We start from the raw sequence: 14,154 nt of genomic DNA, 5'->3' as shown, positions 1-14,154 counted from the left end.
TCATCCCTCCAGAATACCCCTCCACAACCATGTAAACCAATTGTGGTGCGTGGAGAGAGGGTTGCCAGTTGTAACCAAAGAAAGATCCTTGTTGGCGTTGAGGATTCGGGTTTCTAAGGAGCTCTGAGTCAGAGAGGCCACAGTATGTGAGTGATCAAAGAGAGGCCACAGTATGTGAGTGATCAAAGAGAGGCCAGCTAAAGTGTGACTGACAACAAATGAGCTGCTTTCGTCTGAGGCTTAAACAGCATAACGCAGCTGGGCCAGCAGAGTCAGTAAAACAGTGGAACAGAAACAGACAGAACAGCAATACGTTTCTCCATACGACTTCGCTTTTGTCAGACATTCAGTCAGTGCAGACTCTGCAAATTCAAGGCCATTTAATCACTGGCTTCACAGCAGGCAGATTATTTCCACACCAAGTCTCAGCCCTGTTAAAACCTCCCAGTGCCAAGTTCACTTTAAATCCAAGACAGTGTTTTAATAACCAAGAATCTGTAAATAAACAATCGTACATTTCCCCGTTCCCCGCTCTCGTGTAATTCCAGGCAGACAGTTATGAAATTGCTATTTCGGAGCCAAGGGCTCAGATAACGTGGCCAAGTACTGTTCCCTCAGAGACACATGAGAAAGGAGAGACATTCATAGGGCCTTTAAACTCATTTCTAGAGCTCTCTCTGGGATGTCCACATGTCCAGCCAATGAAGATGCGCTCCAAAGCTCGGCATCCATGTCCACCGTTGACATAGTAACTCTGTAAGGTTCATTTCTATGGTCTGCAGTGACATTTCAGTGGACATGCATAGCAGTTGGGGTTAGCCACAGAGATTCCCCATATCTTTTGTTTTTCTATGGTTTGCAGCGCGCCTTCATAGTTCACCTTCATGTCAGACTAGTTAGTAGGCTATAGAGCAGAGGTGGGCAACAGGGGGGCTGGGGGACTGTAAAATCACCAGGAATTCTGCTAGAAATGTGTTTGATTTAGGTCATCTGTTCCCAAGAGACATGTGATCATATCTCAATGTAATTGAAGGTATGAAATAATTGCCATTTTCAAATAATCTATTTTTTAGGGCTTAGTTGTGGTCAATTTGTAGCGATATAATTATGTTCCGGCCGCCCTCGACCATTCACTCTGACTGGAGTTGCCTACCCCTGCTGTAGGGTGACGCTGTACTAGTACAGTGTATTACCTGCATTTACCACTTCCGTCATTAGTTAGCGTCTACCTGCTAGCTGCTAGCCAGGCAGGTTGTGAGCAGGGAACTCTAATTCATGGTGAATAAATCAGTTGTTGCTGTGACATGATCGATCCGTCCCCCTATTGCTGGTTCTTAGAGCCACAAACCCATATTGCACTCTCAAGGCCTTGACATGTACCGCACATATTATAATTCTACAATTAATCAAAATAAAATGTTGACCAACATGAATGCACACACACCCCTCCCATCAATCCCCACCCTACGCACAAACTAACATCAAACATTATCCTCCCCTCTGGGTGCAAGGCTAGCATGTACAGTATATTCCCTGTACATGCCTATATGTTTTCTCCAGTAGACGTCGGTCAGATGAGCAGTGCGTTGCTGTGGCCTCCCCTTTCCCAAGCAGTCAAACGCTAAGAGAGAGCGGGACATCAAACCAGCGAGCTGAGGGACACACTTGGGGAGGCCCGAGATCACTTCTAAGTCAGCTGATAGGGCGGCGACAAACTCAAATGCTGGTGGCTCAATTCAGGGGCTATCAGAGTCGAGAGGAGAGGAAGCGTGTGCTGCACTCCGTGTGAGAGTGAAAGTAGGTTACAACAAAGTAAAGTCGAGGCGAGTGAGTGATGCAAGTGCTCATCAATTCAGTATTAGAATAATAGGGTTCAAGTGGGTTCACTCTTGGCTGCAATTAAAAGTGCAGGTGTTGCAGCTTGACAAGCAGCAACATCATTACAGATTAACTGACAGAAACAAGCTGAAACACACACACACTAGCCCTCTATCAAAATGTGCTGTTCATCAGTCAAAACTAAAATGGGGGATATTGTAACCTCAATCTGAGGCGAGCCTCATACCTAAGCCTCCCACTTCTTCCACCCACACTCTTATATTCAAAGGACGCCCAGTTAAAAGGTCATCACATCACGTGAGGAACATCTGCAGGCCGACAGAAACCACAATCAATTACAGCTCTAACGCGCCGCAAAGAGGATCCGTTTTTACAGCAGGTCAGTGTTTTCCAGAGAAGTTAGGCAATGAGATAGAAGGAGCAGAGGGTTACAGTCTCTCCCTATGAAACACTAACTAAATAAATACAACTTTTGGAACAGAGGTCATGGGATCCGCATTCCAGCCCTGTAACACGCGCACGTTTAACCCCATGAGACCCCCCCGGCTCTGAATGTATGCTTAAGGTTTTCATATTCCCATCCATGTCATAGCTAACGTTAATGAATGCTTTCACAGGGGAAGCCACGGAGAGAGCAGCTAACACATCACATCATTACAGCTGCTTTTAAAAGACAATAGCTGCAGTGTGTTAACCCTGGGTGCACTGCAAAGGAAGCTGAATTGAAAAACAACTAAATAGAATGCATGGAAAATAGGAGAATTGCCTGTTTTCAGTTCAAACGAGTCGATGGCCTCACCGCTAATGAAGATGAGGTTTGAATGAAGCTCTGTTCACCCTCTCTTTCCAGCTCGTTTTCCATTTCTCTCACCCTCTTCATCCATCTTCTTCCCTCTTCATCTCTCCCCTGGCACCAATTCAAACCAGCACAGCCACTTTCAACCACAGCCATCCCACTAGAGGCAAAGAGCAAAAGTCAAGCCTTCTAAATAATGCTTACACCCTCACTCCCGCTCTCTCTCTGTATTGGCGTCTCTGTGGGTATTGGCGTTGCGCAACCATAAAGGGCACAACACATTCAAATAAACAGTTGGTGGCATTTAGTTGGAAGGTGACAATGGGGTACAGAGAGTAACTGGCGGTCAGCCCATCTCATGGACAGCTAGCTACAATATTAATCAAAGATACCCCCAGAGAGCAGCAGGACAGAGAAGACCGGTGGCTGGGTAAATAGTCGGCATTCCACCACACCACTGGCTGCTGGCATGGTATATCAATGGGAAGACACTGTCAAAAGGCTGACGGATACTTGAGAGTTTGGTTCAGAGTGTATCCTGGATCACAACTACGGCGCTGCCATTTTAGGAGACACCAGACATCCTTCCTCCTGTTGAAAGGGGATCATGAGGTCCTGCTGTGGCACCCCAGAGTGAGACGTCTCCTAGACCTTCCAGCCCAGAGCTACCGCGAGGAGAGAGAGCCACCAGTCCTCCCATGGATGCCTCGATGCCGGCCACCTCAACGGGTCACATTGTGTGCTTGTCACAAGTCAAACCTTTCCTGATCTGAATCCAAAAAGGACAGCTTTCCGTTTTCATCGTCCTCCAGCAGAACAGAAAACAACCACTCAGTGGTTCTTCATCCGCTCCTGAACAACAAGTTCCAAAGGGTGGCTAACCAGAGGCTGTGATTCCAGCATCAAGACAACCTTTTTTGGATCAACAGTCGGAATGCAATGTGCTCTGGCGTTGTTGCCAATGATCCAAAATGTAATCGCTCCTAATAGCTTCTGGGCCGTGGGTTTATATGATACCTTTGTCACGCAAGACAGTAATATACCTCAGCTGTGACCCTGACCGACCTATTGTCAATGTCTCTGTCCAGGAGGAACTCCAACTGACCACATGTCATAGGGATGGGCTAATGTGTTTCTCAGAGCCTGCCTTCAGCCCAGTCACACAGTGGCCAGTTAGTTTCCAGTCCCTACATCCTCACTAGGGTTCAGACAGACAGTGACCATTAGTCGGATTACGTGTGACTTCAGGGAAGGTCTAGGAACAGAGCAGCTACCCTCTCCGCATGTGGCCGGGCCAAGCCGGACAGACACATTTAGATGCATATCTGGACCTGCGGGGGACTGGATGTTATTATGGAGGCCGCAGATAAGGCTCAGATCCCAAGGCCCATGCGGTCGGAGGCTCAGGACTAATTCTCTCTCTGTCAGGGCCTCACAACGCAGACCAGAGCACAGTGGTTGGTCGGCTGACTGGTGGACTGGCTGGCTGGCTGGCTCTCTGATGGTCAGGCTGCACTGATGTCTGTGTGTGGATCTCCGGTAGTGCTTTAGTGTCAGACTGTATATCACAGAGGACTTCAAATCCTGGAGATCGGGTTGGGGGAGTGGGAGGGATCGTGGAACTGGGGGGGCGGGGGGGGGGGGGGGGCTGAGCTGCTCACAAAATGGATTCGCGGACAGAAAACGTGAGGGTGAGAGATGGATAAGGATATGGAGGATGAGGAGAGAGATGTGGAGGAGATGGGGAAAAGGAGGAGGATGAGAAAGCAGAAGAGGGATGGGAGGCGTGTAGGAAAGGCAGAGGGAGTAAGAGGCGTGTGGTGGACAGCAGAGGGTAGAGAGAGGAGTAGAGTATCGCCTGGAACCGAAATAGCATAGGGCTGAGGTTGCCACGGCAACCCCAACCTCGCGACTAACAAATCTGTTCACTCGACGCCACGGCAAAGAGGATCACACCGACAACAACATTAAAGATATTATCTTCTTATTTCCCCTCCTTAGTTAGTTTATTTGGTGAACACTTAGAGACTGACAAGCTAAATGTCCTCGAATAACACCTATCATCTTCCCTCAGAAAGTGACACACTTCAGACAGAAACGGCATTGCAAGGTTTGAATTAGTCTCCAGTATCTTGTGTTATTTTTAATAACAGCCCTTCTGTCTCCCAGGCAGTGTTATGTTTCTGAGAGAACAGGGTTAGTGTTCTGTTCTGCAGCCTCACCTTGAGGGCTGGATGGCACCGTTTGTCAAGGCTCATCACGTACTCAGACAAAATGTTAAACTCCAGCAGCACAGTGAAAACCAAGAGAGAGACAGAACTGAGATAAAGCACTAGATATTACCTTCTGTGTTGCTACACAAAGCCTGGAAGGCAAAGCCGTGAGTAAAGTTGTCATGAGGCAGCTACGCACGAACACAAACTTACAAGACAGCTGGTCAGCAATGAAAACCTTTGGTTGAACAGGATGAGAGAATTGGCATTCTGAACACGTGGCGACTGCATCCGACAAGGATTTGAGAGCGAAACGGGACATTTGTTTTTACATTAGTAATTGAGAGCGAGAGGGTAAAAAAATATATAAATTGCAACTGGTCAACTGCAACGTGAGCAAACGCGAGACAGGACACCCGTCTGCCTAATGGCATCATAAAACAGATGAGCGCTAGAAGCATCGCTCTACACCCGCAATAACATCTGCTAAATATGTGTATGTGACCAATAACGTTTGATTTGACTTAGAAGGCTAAGCTGACATATCATGTTTGGAGGAGAAACAATCTTGAGAAGGAGCGAAATAGCTAAACGGGCGAGTTAAACGATCTGAACTGTGGGGAGACTTTGAAATGAGGGACCAGTATTGCTTCTGGCTTGATCAGGGCCTGGGCACTGATGAGAGGCCGAGGGGGGCTGGGGACAAATGTTGACGCGCGGCGCTAGGGTCTAGGACTGGAGATTGGAAAATAAGGCCGACACAGGGTCTGTAGCTAGGACAAGGACAGATGCAGGCTTGGGGATGAGACTGGGGCTGGTCGAGATGGGCTGGGGATCAGGTGTGCGATGAGGGCAGTGATTGTGTTTGACGGTGGAGGAATTTTGCCCGCCTGTGTCTCTGTCAGGCTCCATCTCTCACTCTGGGCTTGTGTCCCGCATGGCATTATACAGTACCAGCAATTATGGCATACACCATACGCTGTGGCATGATTTAATACTTGTCTGGGAAACAAGGGGATCACGGTCTTTCTCTACACAAGTATGGGAACATAATAGCCACACACACACACACAAACAAGCACACAGACACACACAATTCACTACCAGACCCTTATAAGGGTCTATAACACTGTTTATGCCTGCGCCATTTTCACAGGCAATGTTCTGTGTCTGTGGAGTGGCGTGATGAACAGCACACCCTCTAATGGACACATAATACACCACCTTCACGGTCAAGGGCACAACACCTTGTCCTCCGCACCACAGGGATGTGTATGTGTGTGTGTGTGTGTGTGTGTGTGTGAGAGAGAGTAAAAGGAAAAGAGAAACAGTCAAGGGGAGATGGGGATGGAAGTTGACTGCATCTCAATCCCTGACAGTCTAAACATAGTCTAAGTCAGAGCGTACTTCGTCGGCCAGAAGGGCAACGGGCCCAGACACCCAGGAGTTTAGTTGGCTAGAAGTTCAAACATGACTTGACCCTGTCAGCATACACCCAGGGAGTGTAGAAAATGCTGCATGGCCTCGAGACACTTCCTTCTGTTGAGGACAGTGATCCTTGGTGTGCTTTTAAAACTCCCGTTTACAACATGGCCTAACTTTTTTAGAACTACCAATTCACGGCCAACGCTTGACTACAACATAACACAGTGACTTCCTAGAGGGTGTTTTGTTGTGCAAACCACCATAGTGGCTTTAGCAGCGATGTCGTGTCTCTGCCATTGCGCTGGTTTTAATTAGATTCTTGCAGAAATAGAAAACAGAAACATCCCATTCTGGCTCAAACGGGGCCAAACAAAGGCTCCCATTGGAGGGTTAAATCTCATTCTTCCCTCCTGCTGCTAATTCTCCTCTGTAATTATTGCTCCAGCCGTTCTTGTTTAGAGGGTAGCACGCTAAATCATCCAGAGAATCGTGATGATATTGAGGGCTACTGTGGATTGGATTCCCCCTTTCACACTCTCCCTAGCTAGATTCTGCCGAGACGGAAAACACTGTTTCGAGAGAGACAAGGCAGCTATGGTGGAAAATAAGAAACATTTCATGACGGATCTCGCAGGGAGAAAGGAAGTGGTCATGAGGATTGTAGACCACAGGAAGATTAGTGCAATCAGAGCTGGCTATCTGCCATCGTGTCGCACACACGCACACACTAACTACAGCTACTACTACTACTACTACTACTACTACTACACACTGCAGGTTTATTTTTACAGAGCCAAAGCATCCAGCTAATGATGCATAACAGCCTTTCAACATGGGACCTCCCAGAGCTTTGGGTTATCTGAAGCCTCAGTGTATTCCCAATGACCCACGGGGCGGTCTGTCTTCAGCAACAAGGCTTTCTCCCTTTGCTTTGGTTTCTTTCTTTCCTTTTATGCTCATTATTTCAGTTGATCATCAACTGTTTGAATGAAATGGTTTGCGGGGGAATTCACAAAAGAAAATTGCAGCCGAGAGCTGAGGCGTTGACAAGTCAAATGATGACTTCTGGTTCCTTGTGGGCCCATTCCGTGGTGTTTCTGTTTCAGAGGCAGACTAGTTGAGACACGGAGTCCAGCAGAGTGTGGTTGTGATTGGCATGCGACGATTGACAGGCTGGCAGCGCCATGGTTCATTATGACCGAGCATCATACAGCTGGATTCAGAGAAAACTAATTTATAATCTCATCCCCTCATAGTTGGGGAGCCACCGCCCCCCCACAAACAAACACGGGTGGCTCAATATGGTGACTGGGATAGTGACTCAAAGCTAAAAGCAGTCTCATCATACCGTATTCCCTTCCAGAATAGAGACTTGCTAATGTTCCCATTTCTGTGTGCACAGACACTCACATGGCAGACCGATCTAATGACACTGAATAAGGGACAGCCTCCAGTGTCTCCTAGCAGCTTCACAGAGTCAGACTCATGTTTTATCTGACGGGTGCTGCGAGTGTGAGGTAGGTGTGTGCATTGGCGCACGTGACGGGGGCAGGAGGTGTTTGGCACTGGCACCAACCGCGCAAAGTCTCACCATCCTGCTAAATCTAACAGCAGGAGGAGAGGAAGAGGCGGAAGGGGTGAGGAACAGCTGAGGAATATTTGTGTTTTGAGAGATAAGGAGTCACCCTGTCAGTTGGAGGCAGGTTTGTGTGTGTGTGTGTGTGTGTGTGTGTGTGAGTGAGCGAGAGAGCGAGAGAGAGAGCGAGAGAGAGAGCGAGAGAGAGAGCGAGAGAGAGAGCGAGAGAGAGAGCGAGAGAGAGAGAGAGAGAGAGCGAGAGAGCGAGAGAGCGAGAGAGCGAGAGAGCGAGAGAGCGAGAGAGCGAGAGAGAGAGCGAGAGAGAGAGCGAGAGAGAGAGCGAGAGAGAGAGAGAGAGCGAGAGAGAGAGCGAGAGAGAGAGAGCGAGAGAGAGAGCGAGAGAGAGAGCGAGAGTGTGTGTGTTTGTGTGCATATAGCAGTCCCGAGAGTTATCGTTTCGCTATCTCGGTGTTACATTCCTCAGTAGTGAAGCTCTTCTGAAGATGGAGACATGCTTTCTCTGGGTGGGGGATTGCGGCTGCAGTCTCAACATAACTGTATGAATAATTTACTGAGTTTCTACTTTCACTCGGGGCGGGCCTGTCGATCTGCCCTAACTTTCCCTCCGGTTTTGAATACTGACTCACATCTCAAGTTATTACACAAGAGATTACTGAACAGTTTTGGGAGTTAAATAAGGGGAAATGGAAGGCGTTTACTTTCTGTTATGGAGGTAAGGAAAGTTTCTGTGTAAGCTCAAAAAATAAATTAAAAAAGAATCAATCCACAGGGACTAGGAGCATTCCAATTCCTTCAGAACCTTCCGTCAGACTCCGGGTTCCGGTTGCGAATGTGATAAATGTAAAGCAGTGACAATCTTCAAGGGAAACATTTAGTTCCCCTCCGTGGTCTACAAAGCACCTCAGAGGTACACGCCTTGCCTCCATACTGACAGTCACCATTCAATACACAACAATTAGTCAAGTGGGATTCAAAACACATCCGTGAGTCAGAGAGCATAGGTATAAAAAAAAAAGATAGATTTCCTGTAGGTTGTAAAAGACTGTTCAAATGAAGTTACATGATATGGCAATGACCTATGGTTTTGTCACCTTGTATGACCAGATGGAACTCCAGTTCAAACATGACTTGACCCTTTCAGCATAAACCAAGTACATTCCCTGAGTTTCCACAAGATAGCACAGCCACAAATTCCTGAAATAATCATTTTAGGTTAGGCGTAAGGTTAACAGCGTGGTTAAGGTTACGCAGCAGTAACACACCACAGTGAGGCTCGAGTTGCTGTTGACGTTTTAAAACTCTTCAAATTAAACGCTAGGCTCCTAAACTAAGCCGTTAAAGCATTATGGAGTCGTAGTGTTGTTACTGAATTGTTACCTCAATTCTTCAACTTGTTTGTTCGGCGAAGGGAAAACGTACATCTCCAAAATAGGCAAACTTTCCAAAGCACAGTGGAGAGGAGAGGTGCATGAAAAGAGAAAGGAAAATTAAAAACACATTCTAAGACTGAGTCCCGAGGGGACTCATGAACCTTTGCCCCGGCTACCTCTCGATTGCTCCCTCCCTCACTCCTACGGCCACTACTAAGTACGGTACACTAATACAGCTTAACGCAGCTTTAATCAATCCTCCTTGTTGTAAATACTGTAAGAAAAGCTGAACAAGGCATTCATCCTAGTCATTAAACAAACATTCAAGCATCATGAAAGAGTGCTGGCTTAGGGAAAACACAACAGAGGTGGAAGGATACACACAGTGCCTGGGATGGCAACTAAGGACATCCGAACACAAGTCGCCTGCGTCGTGAACTTTGCAAAATTGCACTTTGGCTATTTTACAGCAGAAGCATAGCATCTCTATACAGCTGTACTGTACAGTATGTGACTTAGCTTGATTGTTGTGCTCAGCTATCCTCATGCAGGTTGCTAGAGTAAACGGAGTAGTAGTGAGTGGGGAAGGCCCGAGAGGAAGAGATCAAAAACAATGTGCTGCGGAAAAAATACAAAACAAAAATGATTAATCTGTGCCTTCTCTCCTCCCAGGACTCTCTCCCTCCTTCGGTTTCTCCTTTTTCAAAACTGCATCTTTCCACTTTGATGCCCCCCCCCCTCTCTTTATCCACACCTCCGGTACTGAAGAAACAAAACAAAAAACTGTTTTGAAGTGATTTCCCTCTGCTCTCTGCGAGGGTACATATACACACTCCGTGCCAAACACTTCGTACATGACCTTTCCTCAAAGCAAAAAGTTTACGTGTGGTGCGGTTTCAATAAACGTTGGGCTGAGACACACACACACTTCGTACATGACCTTTCCTCAAAGCAAAAGGTTTACGTGTGGTGCGGTTTCAATTAACGTTGGGGTGTGTGTCCCATCAACTCGGTCGCTCTCTCTCCTTAATGAAACGCTTTCTTCTTTCAGAGTTCTTAAATTACTTTTGTTCCAGCGCCTGTTCAACGCTATGAATAATGCAATAACAGGAACTTAGGAAGTCCTTTAATAATCTCTGTACTGTCAACAGGTCTGTTTATAGTGCAATCAGGCAGAGAGAATTAGCTATACACAGAATTAACAACCTCATGGTGAATTAAAAATGGAGTCCCTAAAATGATAGAGACTTCATGTCTGTAACATAACGCTTCAGTTGGGACTCTTCCGCCGCGCTCTGATTGGGTGCAGACCAGTCACTACTAGTGTGTGTGATTGCGTGTCTGTGTATGCTTTTTTTTTTTAAATGCACTGCTGGAGACCCTAAATCTCATGTGGTTTTTACCGTAATCATAGACTGCAGCCTGTTGGTAAGTGATGCGGAGGGTCTGTGACCTCCATTGGACAACAGATCAGGGCTGAACTACACATGTAATCTCCCACAAATCTCTCCCTCTGCCAATGCATTTGAGGAGAATAGCTCCCAAAATCTCGACAAACAGGGACATTAACGTAGCTAAACGTACAACCACAGGATTATCATAGATAAACAGCGCAGGTAAATGTAATATCCTATGTGAACAAATCATGGGTAGACTACAGCTGCAATAGTACTTTTATACTACAAAATGATTCATCCAGTTGAGCAATAGGTACGTGTAAACTTTACCACACCACATTTACATCACAGGGTAACATTTAAACTCTCAAACACAAATCGTTTTAACCAGTGCTTAATTTGAGCCGGCACCTCTTCGTTTTGGACTGTTTCGTTTCCGGAACCTATACATGCATGTATTCTTTTTAAACACTGTTTGCAATGTAAACATTCAAATAAAGGCGATCCGAGTCAATTCGAGTTGCTGCCTCATTAATTATCCAGCCTCCTAAAAACGTAATGTGGGAACGTAGATTTTGAGCCCGCGACCTGATGTTCTAAAGAATGAGTTTGTGTTGGGCCGTCTCAGGCTATAATGTTGATCAAACTGTGCGCACAAGTTTGAGACCACGAAGGGCCGTTGCGGTGGTGAGAGGGAGAAGCGGGCCTGTATCCGGTCTCAGAACTAGAATGAGATTCACATTCTATGATCCGTATCCCTCCCTCCGCTAGACAGGAACCTGCCACATAGGACCAATAGCTTCTTAAAAAAAATAGCCTAGCTGTGGATCGTGTTAATGAAGCCCAATCACGAGGCATATAGCCCGGGAACACGCGGCAAATCTATCAGTTAACAGCATGAAGCCAGAACAAGCCTTTCGCAATATTTCAAACACAGGTTGAAAAGCAAATAGCTCCTGCTTAAAAGATAACACGAATCTGACTGTAGGCTACGAACATTGTTTTACAAAGTAAAACAAGAGATGGGCTTTTGGCATGAGAGTAAATCGTCCATCGCCGGAGAGTGAGCTACGCATCATTGGGTGAGTCAGCGAAAGTGGAAAGCTTTTCTAGGACTATAATTTCCTCCTCATACTGTATAGTGAACAAAAATATAAATGCAACAATTTAAAATATTTGACTGAGTTACAGTTCATCTGAAACATGAGGTGATGGCAGCGGATGAATGGCACGACAATGGACCTCTGGATCTTGTCCCAGTATCTGTGCATTCAAATTGCCATCAATAAAATGCAATTGTGTTCATTGTCCGTAGCTTATGCCTGTCCATACCATAACCCCACCACCACCGTGGGGCACTCTGTTTACAAAGTTGAAATCAGCAAACTTCTCGCCAACACGACACTTGGACATACTGCCAAATTCTTTAAAATGTCGTTGGAGGCGATTAAATTCTCTGGCAACAGCTCTGGTGGACATTCCTGCAGTCAGCATGCCAATTGCACGCTCCCTCTCAACTTCAGATATCTGTGGCATAGTATTGTGTGATAAAAACTGCACATTTTAGAGTGGTCTTTTATTGTCCCCAGCACAAGGTGCACCTGTGTAATGATCATGCGGTTTAATCAGCTTCTTTATATGCCACACCTGTCAGGTGGATGGATTATCTTGGCAAAGGAGACATGCTTACTAACAGGGATGTAAAACACATTCGTGCACAACATTTGAGAGATATTAGTATGAGAAACGTCTGGGATCTTTTATTTCAGAAACAGAGGCAGTTTGCCCTCTTAAGGTCCTTAGTACTGAAAAGGGTATGTTCCAGGTGCGTAGGAGTCAACATCTTTTATTTCAGCTCATGAAACCAACACGTTACATGTTGCGTTTATATTTTTGTTTTGCGTACAATGTCTCCACACACCTAGGCTATTGATGGATTCAAGACAAAAGTGGTTTTTATTGATCTCAGATTCTCAGAAGTCAAAACGCAAGACAAGAGGATTACTTCTAATTGTGTGCCATTGAAACCTTATCACATTGCAGCTAGCCAAACACTGCCTCTAGTGCAGCCAGTGTTGTGTTGCGCTTCCAGTAAGCGCAGCCTGTGGAACATGCTAATTACCCTCCTCCCAGCTCATCTGCTTTACTTTAAAGCGATAAAAAGGAGGCAGAATCGGCTTAACACCTTAAAGCACCGCAATTAATTGTAATCTAGTTTAATGAGAGACCCACTTTGACTAGCTAATGTGGCTAATTGCAGACATACAGGAAATGCTATTGACTTTGAGCGGATGCCATTAGACCTTGATGAAGGCGCTGATGTGTGAATATCGCATAGCCCACAACACACACAAATATACTGTATCTCTCTCAGCTGCTATATGCAGACAAACACACCCCTACTATATGCAGGCAGACGCACGCACACACACCATAAAAGGAGGCACGCGATAAAAGAGATGCGCGCACACAGAGGCAAAGCACAAAGAGATTTGTTGTGGCATCCTGCATGCCAATGTTGGACTGCAGCAACCAATTGGGATGTTTATTCTTCAGAAAGACGAGGAAAGGGTGCAGGTGGAAACGTTTCGGCTCATTCGATCAATAGAAGGAACAGTACAACGATAAACCTATATATATATTCTATCGAAACGGTAGAGTTACAGCAAACCGCCTCAGTGGCATAACATTCCTCAAGTGTATTAGAAATAAGCAGTGCAAGTAGGGTCTCTTATGTTACAAGTAAATCATTGAGATAAGACATTAGAACAAGTAGGCCTATAGGAGTAAAGTACTGGCTCAGCTAAGGGGAGGGGAGTACTGCAACAATCCCTTGTGTGTTGGTCCTCTTAGGTTCTGTATCAGTAACTGTAGAGGGGGTTGGAGAGGCTGGAGAAGACTCACGGCTGACAGACATGCTTTGCCGCACAGGCCCAGGGTGACTCGCTTGCTTCCACTACCCACCATCAAATCCAATTCCAACCTGCTGCTGGGGTATAGCGGTCTGCCTGCCTGAACCAGCCATTCCCACCCGTCAACAGTGTTCCAACACTGCTGAAACAGGAGGGGACTGTCCCGCCTTGTATCTAGTTGGAACTTACTATAATACTGTTGCATTCCTTTATAAGTAAAATAACATTTCTCAAGGCACCTTGGATTATAGGTTCACCTTGTGGTGTGTGTGGTTCAGATTCAAGGGCTACTGGGTATCATACAGTTCTATAGTGACACTGTTGGGGTTGCAGAACCTGATTTACTGCTGCTTTTCATCTCCCATGTAAAGGAACTGATTCCAAATCAGCTGAAATGTTTGGGAGCCCTTTACAAAAGGCCTGATGCCTGTGATCTCTGCCAACAAAGCTGTGTTTTCTTTTCCTGGTAGCGTTTGTCGTCAAAACAAGGCTAATTTGGGGAGACGATTTCAACCGTCACTTCTCTCTAACAACGTGTCCTGCTGAGTGACACACACACACACACACACAAAGGTGATTCAATGCTCGTGCACACACTTGCAAAT

The 14,154-nt window shown here is 46.2% G+C and overlaps 1 protein-coding gene across 16 annotated transcripts in view; it reads right to left on the bottom strand.

Moving 5' to 3' along the window:
• The window catches only part of LOC110525852 (armadillo repeat protein deleted in velo-cardio-facial syndrome homolog), a 233,601-nt gene that overhangs the window by 20,093 nt on the left and 199,354 nt on the right, over nucleotides 1-14,154 (bottom strand). The gene's annotated exons all lie outside the window — the stretch shown is intronic.

This window comes from Oncorhynchus mykiss, chromosome 6 (genome assembly GCF_013265735.2).
Source record: "Oncorhynchus mykiss isolate Arlee chromosome 6, USDA_OmykA_1.1, whole genome shotgun sequence".
Classification (NCBI taxonomy): domain Eukaryota; kingdom Metazoa; phylum Chordata; class Actinopteri; order Salmoniformes; family Salmonidae; genus Oncorhynchus; species Oncorhynchus mykiss.
The sequence above is the reverse complement of the archived record's forward strand: the minus strand, read 5'-3'. Positions and strand labels throughout refer to the sequence as shown.